We start from the raw sequence: 18802 nt of genomic DNA on the forward strand, positions 1-18802 counted from the left end.
CTGCAGAGTACCATCCCAAAAGTAAAGTGTGCTGGTAGCAGCCTCATGCTGTGGGGGTGTTTTTCAGCGGCAGGGACTCAGGGACTCGTTAGAGTAGAAGAAACGCTCAATGCACCAAAATATAGAGATGGCCTTAATGAAAACCCAGTCCAGAGCATTCAGAACCTAAGACTGGGCAGAAGGTTCACCTTCCAACAGGACAATGACCCTAAGCACAGTGGAAAAAAAGTAATTTAAAGCAATTTAACAAAACATGACAAAATGAAGGGGTATGAACACACACACACAGACTCGCATATATTCATGGCCAAACGTTTTGGCAGTGACATAAATTTTGTGTTTTACAAAGTTTGCTGCTTAAACTGTTGTGTTCATTCACATTGTTTCTAGATTATTGTGTAGAGTGATCAGATGCATTTTAAATAATTGCTAAAAACTTCATCAGTCAAAAAAATCAACTTTTCACAACCCTCTCCTCCTGAGGAGTCAGTTACAGAATCGTGTGACCAGCAGTGCAGAGCTTGCTCAGGAGTGGCAGCAGGTTTGTGTGAGAGCATCTGCACGCACAGTGAGGGCAAGACTTTTGGACAATGGCCTGGTGTCAAGAAGGGCAGCAAAGAAGCCACTTCTCTCCAAGAAAAACGTCAAGGACAGACTGAAATTCTGCAGGAAGTACAAGGATTGGACAGCAGAAGACTGGTGCAAAGTTATTTTCTCTGAAGCTCCCTTCCGACTGTTTGGGACATCTGGAAAATCGATTGTTCGGAGAAGAAAAGGTGAGCTCTACCATGAGTCCTGTGTTGTGCCAAAAATGAAGCATCCTGAGACCATCCATGTGTGGGCTTGCTTTTCATCCAAGGGAGTGGGCGCTCTCATAATTCTGCCCAAAAACACTGCTATGAATAAAGAATGGTATCAAAACGTCCTGCAAGAGCTTCTTCCAACGATCCATAAGCAATTTGGTGATGATCCGTGCATTTTCTAGCATGATGGAGCACCATGTCACAAAGCAAGAGTGATAAAGAAGTGGCTCGAAGATCATTACATTGAAATTTTGGATCCGTGGCCAGGCAACTCCCCGGATCTCAATCCCATAGAGAACCTGTGGTCCGTCCTCAAAAGGCGAGTGGACAAGCAGGAGCCCACAGATTGTGATCAACTCTGAGAACTAATAAGGCAAGAATGGATCGCCATCAGTCAGGATTTGGCCCAGAAGCTAATATAAAGCATGCCAGAGCCAATTGCAGAGGTTATGAAGAACAAGGGTCAACACTGTTAATATTGACTCACTGTATTTTTTTATTTTTTTTTGCCAATAAAGGCCTTTAAACCTTATTAGGGCCCGAGCACCGATGGTGTGAGGACCCTATTGGAATTGCTCCGTTTCTTATTAGGGCCCGAGCACCGGAAAAAATAATTTACAAATACTGAAGCAGCAAACTTTGCAAAACACAATTTATGTCACTGCCAAAACTTTTGGCTACTGTGTATGTGTATGTATGTATGTGTGTGTGTATATGTATATATGTGTATATATATATATATATACACATACACACAGTTAGTGTGTGTGGTTTTTTTTTTTTTTTTTTTTTTTCCCCTGACATTTTTTTGCACCACTGTGCTGTAATTTAATTACACTTTAAGTGTATACAATAACAGTATATTATCCATTCTGCAGATTCATGCTGAAAAATGTGCAGATTTGACCTGCTAATCGAAGTTGTTAAAAATATAAAATTCTGTCATCCTTTACTCACCCCATGTTATTGTATATCTTTCTTTGTTCTGTGGAACACAAAAGAAAATGCCTTATTTTTTCTTCTCTCCATTGGAAGTCAGTGGGGTCCAAAGTTGTTTAGTCCCCACCGCCTTTAAAATATCTCCTTCCTCCTTTTTGGAATAAGTGTTATTTTAGTATTGTTTATGTAATATTATAGTTTTTATTTATATTTTGAATTAGCTTTTCATATTCCCAGTTTTCTTTTAATTTGATTTCATCTAATTTTTAGTTCAGCATTAGTTTTTATTTAGTTCCAGTTAATAATCTTGTTGCTTCAACCTAAACTTCAAGTATTTCATCTAACATTTATATTTAATTTCAGCTTTATTTCAGTTAACAAATGCTGTTTTACATTTAATAGTGATAACCTGTTTGGAATTACATGAAGGTGAAGACATTTATTTTGGGGTAAACTATCCCTTTAAGCTATAACCTACAAAAACGTCACAGTTACTCCATATGTTCTCAAGAAAGTTTTAAACTTTTTTTTTTTAATTTCCTCACTGGGTTTTGTGCATGAAAAAAAAAAATCTTCAGACTGGTTTCAATTTGCTCTTTGACATACATGTGAACTCAGTCTGCTGATCCATCATTTCACAGAGCCTCTGATGTAACACGCCGTGGATAATGCTCTTCTCTGATGTCACTGAACTCGGCCTGGGCGTCAGCGAGTGGCCTGTCTATACTGGGTCTGAGTTTGTAGTTAATCCTCTCCCCCCCTTGAACTTGGAGAAGTGAAAGCAAACTGTCCGCTTTGTTTAAAGAGGTAGAATTCTGTTTGCACATCTGACTCGAAGCACAGATTAGAACATCTGAACCTGTGGTTATGCGCGAGGACTCTTGTTTTTCTTTTGGACTGGCACATACGTCAACTTGAACTACTTGAGGGGCAGAACAAGGTGGCATGAGTTCAAATTTAAATTCAGGCCCTTTCTCATAATCCATTTCTGTTTTTTTATTCGAGAATAGACAATCAGAACGTCATAATGCTGCATATTCACCCATTTCCTGTGTGGTTTTGAATAGATTGTTTCTGTTTCAAAGCCTGTGGTTTTATCACATACAAACACACAAGATTTCCAACATCACGTCAAAAACAAGGCTAATCAGATAAACAGTTGATTTATTCAGTCACTTATAATAAGAGGCAGTCACATCACATCCTCAGTGTAAATTATAGAAGAGCAGTTACTATTAGACCTCATTTTGACTTTCAAAACAGCAGGACTGAAAGGTTAGATTGACCTTTGAACGGACAAATAGATAAAACATGGACAAATAGCTAGGCAACTCATTCTTATGTAATACAACTTGTCAGTCAAACAATACAGCTTTCACTTTTTCCTCTACTCACCACTTTCACTTATCACAGGTTGCACATCATATTGATTTTAAGGCAGATATTGTATTGCTGTAACTTTAAAATTAGGCTTAAAGACAGTAAACTAATCTAGGAAGTAGAGATGTATGGAAAAAGAGGAAGGTTTGGCAATCTATCTGCATATGCTGTTATCTGAATATAATAAAGGCCTATCAGTTTTTATCAGTATTTTTGGCATGTTAATGCAGTATAGCATGTACGATTATATAATTCTTAGGGTCATACATCCTTCCCACATCTTAATACTTTTTAAAGTTATTGTAATATTGTATTGATAATAATCAGAATGTAATGGAGGAGACCTGGGGCAAGTTGTCACACATTTTACTCCAAAACACACACACACGTACACACACATATACATACTGGCTTTATAATTAAAAGCGATAAATGGTCTGGTTTGGAGCCAGATGGGCCTGTAGCGCGCGCTCACACGCACCTGACGCAGTTCCACGGTGACCTCATATCCTCTGCATCACTTCCTGTACATGCTGAGGCAGAATTGGGTGCCTGCACATTGAGTCAGGCACATTTACACACACATCTGCTGTCAGCAGTACGCACGAGCTGAGCCCCGCGTCTCTTTGTCCACGATCCTAGCGCTCTCATCATGAGCCAGAGGTGATCCTCGTTCCCGGTGGTTCTGGGTGAGTGCGACTTAAAACACACACATACACATACACATACACACACACACACACACACACGCGCGGGTCTCTTCATTGATGTATGAAGTCATGGCTGCCTTTATTTCTTCCTCGTGTGTCCTCGGTCAGTTTATAGGGTTTATTTCATTATTAAATGACTGAAATGAACTAGATCGTGTTTTATAACGCTGTGGTAATTAATATATTGATGTATATGGGTCTGTTTAGTCAATAACGGTGCTGTGATCTGTAGTGGAGTATGTGTACTGTGAATTTTACTCCCGTTTTGGGATTTGCATCAAGCGGTGTGATTTAAAGTGGTAGTTCGGCCATTTTTTCTGTCATCATTTACTCAGCCTCATGTCAGTGGTGTAGTGGTGCCTGGAGAAGTGGGTATACTCTTAATTTATGCCCCATGACGTGTTATAAACAGTGACGCGTAAAACTAGTCTTGTATATTTAGTTCACCCCAAAATGGGCCAGTAGTATTTGCATATTGTCACTTAACTTCTGCTGCTTGACTTCACGGAGTAATAATCATTATGAAATTAAAATTTGTCACAGAAGAGGTGCAGATTTTGCAATAATTCAAAAACCAAACAAAAAAATAGACTGCAGCAATTAACATTTTGTCAGAACCTCTAGTACATTACCTGCTATTTTGTTTAGTTGTCTGTTCGCATGAGAGTAATGTCGTGACTATCAATTTATCCAGAATTTATCCCCCCATCCCCACCACCTTTTTAATATAAATAAGCACCAGTCAAGCTGCGATATCAAATAGGACCACAGGGAGACGCCAAAAGACCACTAAACCTGCTGTCTTGATCTTACTGTACATGCTACTATACGATCCATTCAGAATAACTAGACCAGCGCATAATCTAAAACACCTTCAGTCACCATCCAGTATAACACTCCTGCTTTTAAACCAAATACACGCTGAAAATAATAATTTACTGACATCTGGACTTGACTCTCCACAATCTCTGATGAAATCGGTTGGGTTTTCTCTGTATTAGAGCTGTTGTGAATTTACTGTTTGAATGCATGCGTTTAATGGATCCTTGGACTGAAAAGTTTACAGGAGCTTACCGGTTTTTAAGCTATTGTTTTCGTTGTAATGTACTGATTTAAATTAGTAATCCATAATTAACTATTATTTTACCACTCTGCGCGCATCCCCTGACATGGTCTCGCGCATGAAGCAGCATCTCTGTCACTGTCGGCAATCGGCATCCTCTCTGACTGACGGAGCGGGCGAGGGCGCAAGCGCAATCATCAAACATATTTCAAAGGAAGCCGGCGCCACGGTCCTGACCGCATCACTGTCTTTACTGGGTGTTTTTAGGGAAATTTTTTTATTTATTTTTTTTTTTTTACACACGATTGGATTAGCTATTCACGTGGTGGACTGTCATGATTTTGCCTAATGCAGGACACTAATGAATGATGCGCATCAGAGGGGATTTAGAAGTGGGTATACGCAAAGCCTACTGATAAAGAAGTGGGTATACGCAAAGCCTACTGATAAAGAAGTGGGTATACGCAAAGCCTACTGATAAAGAAGTGGGTATACGCAAAGCCTACTGATAAAGAAGTGGGTATACGCAAAGCCTACTGATAAAGAAGTGGGTATACGCCGTGTACCTGCGTATACCCTCCACTACACCACTGTATATACAATGTCAGGTTTATTAGAAATAAACAAACTAGAGCATAGGTGAAATGCAGAAAAGAGAAATAGTAATATGGAAAACAAACAAAAAAATCTTAAGATACCAGAATTCACATTTTTAGATTTTACAGATGCATGATGATATATTGTGAAAAATGCATATGAAGTTATTTAATAAGCTTTCTCAGAATACCTGTGTTTCCTTGACGGAACGGGCGAGGGCGCTGGCTCAATCATCAAATATATTTCAAAGGAAGCCGGCGCCACGGTCCTGACTGCATCACTGTCTTTACTGGGTGTTTTTAGGGAATATTTGTATTTTGTTTTACATGCGATTGGATTAGCTATTCATGTGGTGGACTGTCATGATTTTGCCTAATGCAGGACACTAATGAATGATGCGCATCAGAGGGGATTTAGAAGTGGGTATACGCAAAGCCAAGTGATAAAGAAGTGGGTATACGCCGTATATACCTGCGTATACCCTCCACTACACCACTGCCTCATGTCCTTCTAAACCTGTAGGACAATTTTCTTCAAATGAACACAAACGAAGATTAGGCAGAATGTGATGGACTGACAGCCTCAGTCACCATTCACTTTAATTGCATCGTTTTGCCATACAATGTAAGTGAATGGGGACTGAGATTGTCATTCTGGCATCCTCTTTTGTATTTCACAAAAGAATGTCATACGTGTCATTCAAATAAAATTAAATTATTACTTTAAGTAAATGCAATTCATATGTATTTGCAATATATTTAAAAGTTTAATTTGAGCTTCATGAAATGGCAATAGAAAATGTGTATAAGCAAACTGTATCGCACGCGTGCTACAGTGGTAAATTTATTCATCGCACAGACCAGTTATTTCGTAGCACGTGCGACATATATTTCGCACTGTACAGCCCTGTGTATATATATATATATATATATATATAAGGCAGTTTTTAACTTTGCTGATAATAATAATAAATGTTTATTTGGGACAAAATTAGGGACACACGATATTGGATTTTTTTCCGATATGCCGATAATTTTCAACTCATTTTGGCCTATAGTCGATACCGATATATACTTATTTTCAATTTTGGTTAGTTTTTAACAAGAACATATTTGTTAGAGTTAAATAAACAATAATGAAGTTCTTTTATAATGACAGTACATTGAAGATTTGAAAATAACTATAAATAAACTATATATTAATCACTGCATTTTTTTTTCAGAACGATGCCATGGTAACCTTTAACATTTGTAACATTTGTAAATGGTCTAAAGCAGGGGTGTCAAACTCAGTTCCTGGAGGGCTCCGGCCTTGCAGAGTTTTGTTCCAACCCTGCTCCAACACACATACCATGTAGTTTTCAAATAAGCCTGAAGGACTTAGTTGGATCAGGTGTGTTTAATTAGGGTTAAATCTAAACTCTGCAGGGCTCTGGTCCTCCAGGAATTGAGTTTGACACTCCTGGTCTAAAGCAAAAGAGTTGTAAAAATTCTGAAAATCTTTTAGAGCTCATAATTAGTTTAAAAATATAACACATGATATTACAATATTACACATGATTACACATAATGAATTAATCAGTATATATAAAATTATTTAATTTAAAGCTGCAGTCCGCAAGTTTTGCCTCTTTGTCTCCATCTCTGTTTGAAAACCTGCATTTGCAGCTGTGTGCGGATACTGCGCAATTATCTTCCTTGCGTGGGTTGTGCGCCGGTCACCAGCACGGCTCCAGCGTGGATGAATCTAATGTTTTGAGGAGTATGTGTGGCAGTCAGTCACTGCACCGGTGTGCATACTGTACTTTGCACTCACAGATTCTAGCCTACGTCTTGGAATATATGAGTCAAATAAGCATTTTCACCGGATATTGTCATCTGAACAAGTAAGTAACAAGTCTGCCACGTAGGGCTGTGCAAAAAATCGAATGCGATTTTCATGCGCATCTCGTCAATGATTAGTAGTAAATCTCCAGCACGTGCTTTCAGATGGAGCGGCATTTACTACACAGAGCCGTAGTTCACTGACAAGCTACACAAAATCGCAGGCGATTCATTGCCGAAGTTCTAAGTTTCCATCTGAAAGCACGTGCTGGAGATTTACTACTAATCCCAGGAGCGGCTTTACTGACGAGATGCGCATGAAAATCACATTCGATTTTTTGCACAGCCCTACTGCCACGTTTGTTCTGACCAACTGAAGAAAAAAGCATTGCAATAAATCGAGATGCACCGATTGCAATTTTCTTGGCCGATTCTGATTTTTTTGTTAGTGTGATCTGCCGATACCGATTTTTGCAGATTCCGATTTTCTTTCTAAAGCCGCCTTTCCACTGCACACGACAAACGACAGCCGTTGGACCGGAAGTCATTCATTTCCAATGGAGAGTCGTACAGGGGCTGCGTGGGGGTGCCGACCATCTGCGAATGCGGAATTTTCGGATCCGATTTGAGCTTCGGATGCGTTCAAATATTTGAACTTGAGCGACTAGACCGTATGCGACACGCCGACCGGATGTGATGTATTCCAAAGTCCTTTCCTGCCTGCATTTCTTGTCTTTCCTCTGTTATTACTTCTGCACTGTCTTCCTCATTTCTTCTCCCTTCTCCTCTTTCCTCCTCCATGTTCCCAGATGTGGGCAGAGAAGAAACAAATGGAAGGAGGAAAGGCATGATGTGATAGTAACGCCAAGGGCGTTTTTGGGTGGCAGCTGCTCCAGTTTTTCTTTTCTTCTCCTCTCTCCTTTCCCTGACATAAACGTCACAGAGATCCCTCCACTTTTTCCTGCACTCATCCACTGTTAAGTTTAAAAACAATTACATAACTTTGTAAATCATGTTAACATACTATTCTTTGATATGTCATTTCAGTGTTGGGTAAGTTACTCTAAAAAACAGTGTAATTAGATTACTGTATTAATTACTCTCACTAAAATGTATTGCATTACTAATTACTTATTAAATCCCACATCAACCTCCAGCAGTTGAACAATACAAGGATGGACATGAAACTGCTCTTTTCATTTTTTCAAATAAATAATATACAATTGCATACATTTTTTCTCAATAAATTTGTAAAATGCGGAATAATAACTGCATGGAAATATATGGGAATACTAGGCTAGATGCTAATTAAGGCACGACAAGGATTTGCATACATTCAGCAAATTTGGCAAACAAAACACACCTGACAAACCGACAATCTCGCTAACTCTCTTCCAAGCCTCATTTTTCCTATTAAAGTCTCTGTATGATTCTAGAGAAGTATCATACAGAATGGGGTTTTCTGAGACCGCGAGGATAAGCTTCTCTCCCATGTTGCCGTGTATAATCATAATGAAATGACTGCCACTAGGGGGGGAAGTCCGACAGTCGTGTCCGAATGTCGTGTGCAGTGGAAAGGCGGCTTAACAGATGAAAGACAGTACGACAAAGATAATGCTTTCCTCAGCGGACATTGAAACTAATGTTTTATTGTGAATATGAGATTGAGCTGAAGAATGAATGCTGTATCAGATGACAAATCTTGTGTAATCCCAGTGTAGCAAATTAGCTCAAAAAGGAACTGTATATAAATAATTACAGTTAATTATGATTAATTACAATTATTTATATCAGCTGCCAGAAACACTAACACAAACTAGTCTAAGAAACAAACAAACATACATACACTCACGCGTGCATACAAAAGGGGAGCTAAAGTAGATGAATGAAGCCATTAGAGAAACCAGAGAATGCAGTAATGGAAAATGAGTCAGAACTACCTGAGTAAAACCATCAGTGCCGTTTTAGAACGGGGTCTACAACTTATACTAAACCTCTGTTTCGTTTAGTTAAATGTACTATACTTGCATTGCCTTGGCCTTGAACAAGCGTCCGGATGCAGTCTCTGTTATTCTGACTCGATGGTGATTGGGAGTTTCTTCCCAGTGGGAAGTGAAAAGGAGCTAAGAGAGACATCAGCTGAGATCCAAGGATCATTGGTGAATGTAAAGACAAGGCCGAAGCCTGGTGCAGATTTAAGAGTTGAAGAAGCGTTCTAGCTCACATCCTCATCTTCTCAGAATCTAACTGAACCGCATAATGACAGGCTATGTGTTGGAGCATCTTGATGGTTTGAAGGTTCGGTGGTGTAGGAGTCGTGATCACGTTCTTCCGGGTTTGAAGAGTAATGAACTCCAAAAAGATGTTATTCTGACTCGATGGTGATTGGGAGTTTCTTCCCAGTGGGAAGTGAAAAGGAGCTAAGAGAGACATCAGCTGAGATCCAAGGATCATTGGTGAATGTAAAGACAAGGCCGAAGCCTGGTGCAGATTTAAGAGTTGCAGAAGCGTTCTAGCTCACATCCTCATCTTCTCAGAATCTAACTGAACCGCATAATGACAGGCTATGTGTTGGAGCCCACCGGGCACGCCCGCACCGGCTTAGGCTCTCCACACGGGCCGCAATCAGAAGACCTAGCAGAAGACCTGGGCGGAACTGTGCGTGAGCCCTTTAAGGTCTGAGACGAGTCCCGTCTCTCAGGATGGGCTTGTCCAATGAGAAAGGCTGAAATTCCAAGCGGGAGGTTGTTAGCATTCGGTCTGGCATTAGGACCCAGGGGAGGCTGCCGCTGCACGTGCTATTATGGTTTACTCTATCATACACCGAACGCATGACGTGCATTCTCAGTTTAAAAACAGCGATCCAAAACTGTGAATCGATTCATCATTCAGGCAAAATTTTGCTTCAAGAATGAGCCACAATACTGACATGATCTAATCGCACTTTTGACGTGATCTAGTCGCTAGCACACCCTGAGCACATGTGAGTTAATGTATTCCTCTTATCGGCAAGACATATCGGCATAATTTTTCATATCTGGCCGATATTTACATTTAAAGCCATTATCGGCAGATTCCGATATTGGTCCGATAATATCGTGCATCCCTAGACAAAATCAGCATATTAGAATGATTTCTGAAGGATCATGTGACACTGAAGACTGGAGTAATCATGGTGAAAATTTTTCACCATTCAAGCTTTGCTGAATTAATGCAGCCTTGGTGAGAATAAGAGATTTAAAAAAAAACAAAAACATTTATACTGACCCTGAACATTTGAACAGTAGTGTATGTACTATGTATATATAATTCAACCTAAAACTTGATGCTCAGGTCCATGTTTTACATTCTCAAGCTGCACTGTTAATGTTTCTGTTTAGTTTATGTTTTGCTTCTGCATTTTAATCATTCTAAGTCAGGGGTGTCCAAACTCGGTCCTGGAGGGCCGGTGTCCTGAAGAGTTTAGCTCCAACCCCAATTAAACACACCTGAACCAGCTAATCAAGCTCTTACTAGGCATACTAGAAACTTAAAGGCAGGTGTGTTGAGGCAAGTTGGAGCTAAACTCTGCAGGACACCGACCCTCCAGGACCGAGTTTGGGCAGCCCTATTCTAAGTTTTAACTTTTGTATTTGTAATTTTTGTACTTTGACTCAAAGGACAGCCATTGGTCCTGTTCTACATCATTTTCCATAAGCTTCTTGGTCTTTTTAATGATTGGCTAACTTCAAGTGACCACTTTTGTCCTCCTTTATATCTTCTAGTTTTAAGGGTGATACACAGTAGGCTTGCCGCGATAGACGGTGTTGACGGTGATACCGGTGTTAAGCCACAACACCGTTTACGTCACTTGCCCACCGCGGCACCGACCCCCACCGTCGTTTTGATTTTTTGTAGTAATAAAAATCATTTAGTTCAGTAAAAGACACTACAATTAAAAACTGAACGCGGACAGAAAAGACGATGGAGGATGATTTAGTTTCGAAACGAAATGCAAAACCGCCTGTTTGGCAATATTTTGGATTTTGAAAAGCCTGTTGACTTTTGCCATTTATCTAAGGTGATTTTGGAAGTTTTTTTTAACATTCGTTTCTTATTTAATTGGTTCCACATTGTTTGATGATTTTTTTACTTTATTTAAACTGTCAATTATTTATTTTATTTGCATCAAGATGTATGCTGTGCCTCCAAGCTTTCTTACTCGTTTTGCTAATAAACGTTCTACGTTTCTTATTTATTTGGTTATATATTATACATGTTTACTTAGCCTATTTCCAGTTTTGTATACCTATTTAAACTTTGTTATTTGTTATTTTATATTAGGCATAGTCTGCCCTTTAGCATGGTGTATTTTTATTTGTTTTGTTAATAAAAGTTCTATGTTTTATATATAGGCTAAAGTGAGTTTGACGTTGTATTTTGTTGTTGCATTCAAGCAATTGACACCGAACTGCCGCTAATTCGAAAGTGAAAGTAAAATGCGCATGGCGCTTTTAAGCTATTATTATAGCTACTAATATTTAACAAGAACTACTATTTTACTGTAGTTTCATTAAAAGAAATGTAGCTTTAAAAAACATTAAACAATCTTACCGACCCCAAACTTTTAAATGAAGAACAGGAGAGAAGAATGGGAGTTAGTTTGATTAATATGAAAAGAGAGAAATCATCATTTAACAGGATAAAAATGTTTGCATTTATTTGACTGCTGAGGTCAAGTGTAGCATCGCAATTCAGACTGGTTTATAAGGGGCAGGAGGGTTCACAACAGCTTTCAAAACATTGCAACACTTGTGTGGAGTGTAAATATTATGATTTGCATGGCTCAAAAAAGCATTAAATGTTAGTGAATCTTTAGCAAAGAGATATGATCAGCATAGAACAAAAAGTGGATCACTTTGAATGAAGTGACTGACTGTTACTCAGTTAAAATGCGTTATACTCCAGGGTTATATCTTTGACGTGGTGACATGGATAAACTGGAATTCAGAAGTTTGTCTGTGTGGTTTTGCTGTCATGTCCCGAAGAGCTTTGAGGTGATGCCGAGATTACTCAGAGAATACTTTTAGCAGACGCGCTCTAAGACAACAACGTATGACAGAAAGTCTGCCAGTGTTGAATCAGAGCTGAAGTGTGACATATCGTGACATGGTGCAAGTCCCTTGTGCAGATTTCGGAGTGTTTGCTCTCAGAATCCTCGACGGCAGTGGAATAGACAAGACTTTTCTAGCCATCCGTATGCGGTTTACCTAAAATAAGTCCCACAAAAAAACGACTCTGTTCATGGGAGATGCGATAAAAGACGCTAGATTAAAATAGTAACTGATGTAGAATTTGGTATCAAAGTGTGAACCAAAACCACAGATTACAGCCAAAAGTTACAGCCAAAAATGTGAAACAAGACTTCAAGAGAAACTATTTTAACCAGAGAGCATTTTGGCTTTTATTTATTTTTTATTTCGGTCAGAATGGCTAACGTAAGATAGTATGACTGGGACTATTTTGTTTTGTTTTGTTTCGTTTCAATTAGAATTATTTTAATCAGGCTGCCTCATAAGAGGGTCTAGATTTGTATTTTATTTTATTTCAGTTAGAATGCCTTATTTCAGAGTCTTATTTTAAATATTTAATTTAATTTAACTTAATTTTTATTTTAATCAGACTGCCTCGTGTAAGAGGGTCTGACAGCTAGATTTTTTATTTTATTTTATTTTATTTTTTTTTATCTAAATGCTCTCTCTCTCTTTTTGTCAGTGTACTAAGTCTTCATTTGTGTTTTACTAGACCTTGTTTAACCTTACTATATTTCCAGATTGATAAAGGTTGTTTACTGCAGCTAAAATCAGAAGGATCAAACTTTTATGAAGGGTAGTTTACTCTAGGCCTGTGGTACTTTGAAACAGCCAGCATTTATAAAATGTATAAAATCATAATCTCTTGAAGTTCCTTAGTTTTTTCTTTCCCAAGCGGCATTGACAATGGGAGTTGCTAATCCAAGACCATGTGGCCAGACTCTGGTCCCCTTTTCTGTTTGATCTTTTTGTTTTTATTCTGTCCACCACTGTTCTCAACACCGCTGCTTTCTCGATGGTTAGGCTACACCTCCGTGCTCCATCTTTTTTCTTTTTTTTTGTCTCCACTCTTACTAAATGGGCCGATGCCATCATCCTCAGCTATGAAGTCAACCGTAGTACAAGAAAAGCCTTATATCTTGCATAAAAGGGTCTTGGGATGCATGAGAATCTGAAATTTTGATAGTAAATTTTAATGGACTTATCAACTAGGCACTTAACTGGATAATTGCTAAAGGAGAAGATAAGACAAACTTTCCAGGTATGTTTGGATTTATTTATCCTGCACTTTCTTTAAATATTATTATGTGAATAATATTGTGGTTTCTTTCATTTTTTGGTTTTACACACTTGAAGACACTAAACCATCACATCAGAACGGTCTTAAACAGGTTCACAACAGTACCAGTTGTATAACATTCTATGAGAATTTCTCATGGTCAAGAGCTTTGAAGTGTAAGGAGACTGTCCTTTTTCCTTTCCTTCTTTCACTACTTTGATCATACTTTTTTGACCCGAGTTATTGACCACGATCGGATTAGTGGATTTTTTTTCTGTGCTGTCCTTGACTACAGAAGAATCACTTCAAAAATGCATGAGAAAAGCACACATTTGTTGTTCTCTAAATCCCGAATGACGACAAGAATTGTGCCCATGAATTAGTGAACCGCTTGTCCAGCTGAGAGTCAAGCTGCTTTGTCCTGTTGACGTTTGAGATTCAATTGTTTTTTAAATGTTTTTAGTTTTTTTCAGTAAGCTTATTAGAGGACGTTGAAGCATACTTCCTATTAATTATGTTGAATATTAAGGCTAACATCTAATGTATGATAAATAATTGCAGACCTGAAAGAAGCATTTCAGAAACTTAAACCACTATTCCAGTAAAACACGCACTTATTCCAGTATATTCCAGTATATTCCAGTATTTTCTGCCAAAATAACGTAATTACTACCAATTTGTTTTTTACAGGTTGTACTGTAAATTCGTAATTATGGACTTTCCATCAAATGTTCAAAATGCTTTCCCCTTAATTTTTTAAAATGACAGCTACTGTAATACCAAGTTAACAAACTTTGGAATATCTTGTGAATGAAATTATTTTTATATGAATATTGTGGTAATCATTCAGTACCATGACATGTATTTGGTGCCATCACTGTACTATGGTACTACCACAATATTTATGGGATTTTATTACAGTTTTTAAGAGTTTTATAGGTTGTTTTGGATCAAGGTCCAAAATCCACAAAGCAATCTCTGATCCCATTATAAAATGTTGTGGTGTGTTTTATGTTCAATGTTGAAGACAGGCTGATGAGAAAAATGAGGGATTGTGATTTTTTTGTGTGTAAGTTAATTTTTTTATTCAGTGTGTGCTTTTTGTTGAACTTTGTGAGATAAACCTGTTAAATCAGTGTTTAGGCATTCATCTTTTTATAACTGTCCTTGTAGGTCAAATTAACAACTTACTAGCTTGTTTTATAAAGTCTTATTTGGATTTATTGCATTTATCTGGAAGTTTGATATGTTGTTTTCTTGTAACTTTTATTTTTTCTTACCATTATCTCCTTTTTCCTGCTCAGTTTTATCTTTATGATTCCAGACTAAATCATGCATCCAACCACACCTTTATTGTGACACATTAACCCAGCGGTTAACTCCATTGTTTAGGCCATCTAATTATTAAACCCTTACCGTTTATCTTACCGCTTATCAGCGAATATGCCATGAGACTGTTTCGTCATGTTCTTAAGTATTTTCCTCCTAAACATTTGAACGCAGGGATAGTGGAGTCGTACTGTCCAAAAAGAGGAGAAGAATTCAGGTCAAAGCGATGGTGACCCAATGCAATGGGAAACAAAACAGAATGAAGAAAGCGCATTAAACCCAAAACGTGACTGCAATTGAATACTTTTGGCTTCCATGAATTATCGCGAGGGCCGTCAGTAGGTCATTGCACATTGTTAGCTGATGTCTTCGAGTACTTCTGGAAAGTGAGACTGACCACGTCTGACTTCTGAAACGGCTTGTGTTTCAAAGCGTTCCTGTGAAACTGCTTTCAAACGGAGCTACCTGCAGAATACTGACTCGGCAGATGCAGCACGCTCAGAAAACTTTAAAAAAATCGATGCGCAGAGATGTCAGAAAGCCGTGCATGTAGGACAAGTTTGTCTGACAGGCCTTGTGAAATCTAGCTGACAGACTTTCTTACCTGAGGCTGTTTTTTTTATTCTTTTTTTATACGTTTTTATTGACCCTTTTCCACTTTTATTGAGAAGAAATCGGAGCATGGAAAGAAAAGGAGTTATTTATCTAGCCCATAGATTCAAAATGACCACATGAGTAACAGGACTCACTCTTCCAGAGCTCGCACTAATCGCTAGGTCTACTCAGATGATTTTTGATTGTCATAAATGCATTTTGTGCCAGCAGTTCTTGTTGAGAATAGGTTAGTCATTCAACAATTGACAGTCTAGATTTGTTAACAAATTTGTGTTAGACAGTTTGCATGGTAAAACACACCAGATATTTGTCTAGAAATTTGGGGTTTTATGGTTTCATTTTGACAGTCTGTTTAAACAATGAAATGTACGATATTAAATATTTATTATATTAGAAATAAAAAAATATTTATTTATTTGCACCCATAATTCATAAATATTCATTTGTGCTCAGAATAAACAGTTATTTGTGCTTAATTTACTTGTTTGTTTGTTTGCTAATTCCCAGAATTAGTGATACTTATTTTTGCTTTAAATATTTTCATATTAATTTATTTGCATCTGAAATTAATATTTATTTATTTATTGGCACCAAGAATGAATAAATATTTGTGCTTGTAAAAAATTATTATTTTAAATGTAATTATAATAATAAATAATGTGTACTGTAAATCACTTTCTATAAAAGCATTGTTTTTACACAACAATTGTAGTAGAAACAGAAATATTTTTCCTTTTGCTTTTTTGAAAAGTTTCACGTACAGACAGCACTCTTGTCAAAACGATCCTTTTTCACATGGATCTGCGAAAACGACTGTCATTTCTTTTTTTGGTTAAACACCGTCACATAAACACTGAAGGATTCATTAGTAAATTATGGGAAAGGCTGTCTAACCAATCAGGTGAAGTCTATCAGTGGAGTCCCAACCCCCATAGCACAGGTTGGCATGGTAACCTCTCTGACCCTTTTCATTCAGTCTTTGTATGAATACAGAGTCAGATGTTCTGAATCATGATATAAATTTCCTGTGGGCTTTATGCTGCGCTGTTGGTGGTTTTGTGAGCTGTGGCTTATTTATATTTTTCAAATTGCCAGTATACCAGCCAGACACTGTTTGATTTGTTAATGTACAGAGCCCTTTTCTATTTCATTTCTTTGTTCAGACGTTTAAATCCAAGAAAGTGAAAACCTTGAACCACTGGTCACTTTAATGTTTTCTCTCACTGTGAACTGCTTAGAAACACTCTGTAAATCTTTCAAAATGTTCTTCACATGTCACATTTGAGAGAGCTGCACAATGCTTCCATTAAAAGACCGAAGGCTGTGTGATTCATGGAGTTTAATTAAGATTTCCTCTTTTGTTTTCTCTCAGGAGTCCAGGTCTGCGGTGAAAGAGCGTAAAAGAGAGAGGCCTCTTTATAGGTGAAGGGATTGCCCAGGGCCACAGCGCCCAGAACCTGAAGGTAAGGGAATGTTGCTGTGTTCAAAATCACCTTCCTTTGATTACTTTTCTGCTGCCCCTTTCCTATACAACAAAAGCAAATAATAGTAAACTGGAAAGCTGTCAAGTTCCAAAAAAAAGCTGTGGTGAGACTTGTGTGGTTATGTAATCACTATTGATTTGGATATACTTTTACTATAAAAACTTTTTTCCAGTCAAAAGGTTTCAGTCAAAAGTTGATTTTACATAAAGTCAGTTTTAGGCCATTCACTATGAATAAGTTGAAACCGCTTGAAATATCAGGTTTGGTGGTGAGGATCCAACTAACATGCTGTAGTATTGTACTTTTCAGTTTGCTCAGAACTAACCCATTAAAATGATCTTTTTGCTGTCAGTTGAACCTGGGTTGGTAACCAAAAGAAAAAATAAAGTGTCTTGTAAATGACTGCTTGCATACTTGCATGACACATTGACATGGGTTGGGTAAATAGGCCTGTCAGGTTTATGACTGCAGTGTTTCCTTGCATTCATCGTATAGTCTGCTCAAGAGGAAGTTAAAAAAAGTGCAGCATGTTGCACTTGCGATTTGCGTATAAATTGTAGCCAAGAGCAGAATGTGGCCATATAGCAGCTGCTCCAGAAAGGGAAAATGGTAGGAAGGGTCGGTCCTGAATTGGGTTTCCCCTTTCTGTGGTGTGTTGTACGGGTGCGGCGGGCTGATAAGATCAGGGCCTGTGGCAGAGGGCAGGGAACAGTGAGCAGGGCATGACCACTTAGCTCCCGACTGCCTAACACACACTCACACACGTTCCCTGTTTTCTGCCATGCTGCCTCCCTGCTGCCCTATTGTTGAGGTGACCACACCAGCACGGTGCTGGTTTCCTCCCTGCTGTCCCCTCCGAGCAGCATGCTGGAGCTCCGTTCCAAAACCTAGTGAGTGGCCTTCCTAACCATCCTGCAAACCTCATAAGAACTGATTTGGAACGCTCTCAGTTGGTAGCAGCCACTCCACATCTCTCATTCCTGTCAATCTTCAAGACAACTGCACTTGCCCAGTCATGAAATATTTAATCATTAATCTCACTCATCTTCAATGTTTGCATCCAAGGTCCAAAATTAACACCCAGTGAGCACCAAATGAGAATAAAAGGGACTTTGGTGAGCAAATAAACTTGCCAGTTGGATGGTAACTTTAATTAAAGTTGAATTTGATCATTGTAAGAATGATAGTTTGACCCTTATGATGTAAGTGATAGGAGCAGTTCAGTTTCAAAGTCATCATCGTAAACATCGTAACTCGGATATCTTTGAACTGTATTCTAGGTAAATGTTCTAGGATTTAGGGGTGTGCAATATATCTACGATAATTTCGTAATTGGTATGCGGTTTGACATTATCATATCGCAAAAACCAAACAAAAACACACGCAGAAAGTGCACGCATACACTACGTGATGTAGGTTAGACTACTGCACGAGCACATTTAGAGTTCACGTGATTTAGTCAATTAAAGGGGTCATATGATGTTGTTAAAAAGAACATTATTTTGTGTATTTGGTGTAATGAAATGTGTTTATGCAGTTTAAGGTTCAAAAACACATTATTTTCCACATACTGTACATTGTTTCTCCTCTATGCCCCGCCTTTCTGAAACGCGTCGAATTTTACAAAGCTCATTGGTCTGAAAAGCGAGGTGTGCTCTGATTGGCCAGCTATCTAGTGCATTGTGATTGGCCGAATACCTCAAGCATG

General features: G+C 38.3%; 1 protein-coding gene across 1 annotated transcript in view; it reads left to right on the top strand.

The window, feature by feature from the left end:
* The first annotated feature begins 3496 nt into the window (after positions 1 to 3496).
* The window catches only part of LOC107715810 (probable cation-transporting ATPase 13A3), a 46074-nt gene continuing 30768 nt past the window's right edge, over positions 3497 to 18802 (top strand). Inside the window, exons 1-3 of the mRNA XM_016522018.1 lie at positions 3497 to 3510; positions 3691 to 3811; positions 16983 to 17073. The gene's annotated coding sequence lies outside the window, so the exon portion shown is untranslated. The remainder of the gene's footprint in view (positions 3511 to 3690; positions 3812 to 16982; positions 17074 to 18802) is intronic.

The sequence above is a fragment of the Sinocyclocheilus rhinocerous genome, unplaced genomic scaffold (assembly GCF_001515625.1).
Source record: "Sinocyclocheilus rhinocerous isolate Xijiao unplaced genomic scaffold, SAMN03320098_v1.1 scaffold899, whole genome shotgun sequence".
Taxonomy (NCBI): Eukaryota; Metazoa; Chordata; class Actinopteri; order Cypriniformes; family Cyprinidae; genus Sinocyclocheilus; species Sinocyclocheilus rhinocerous.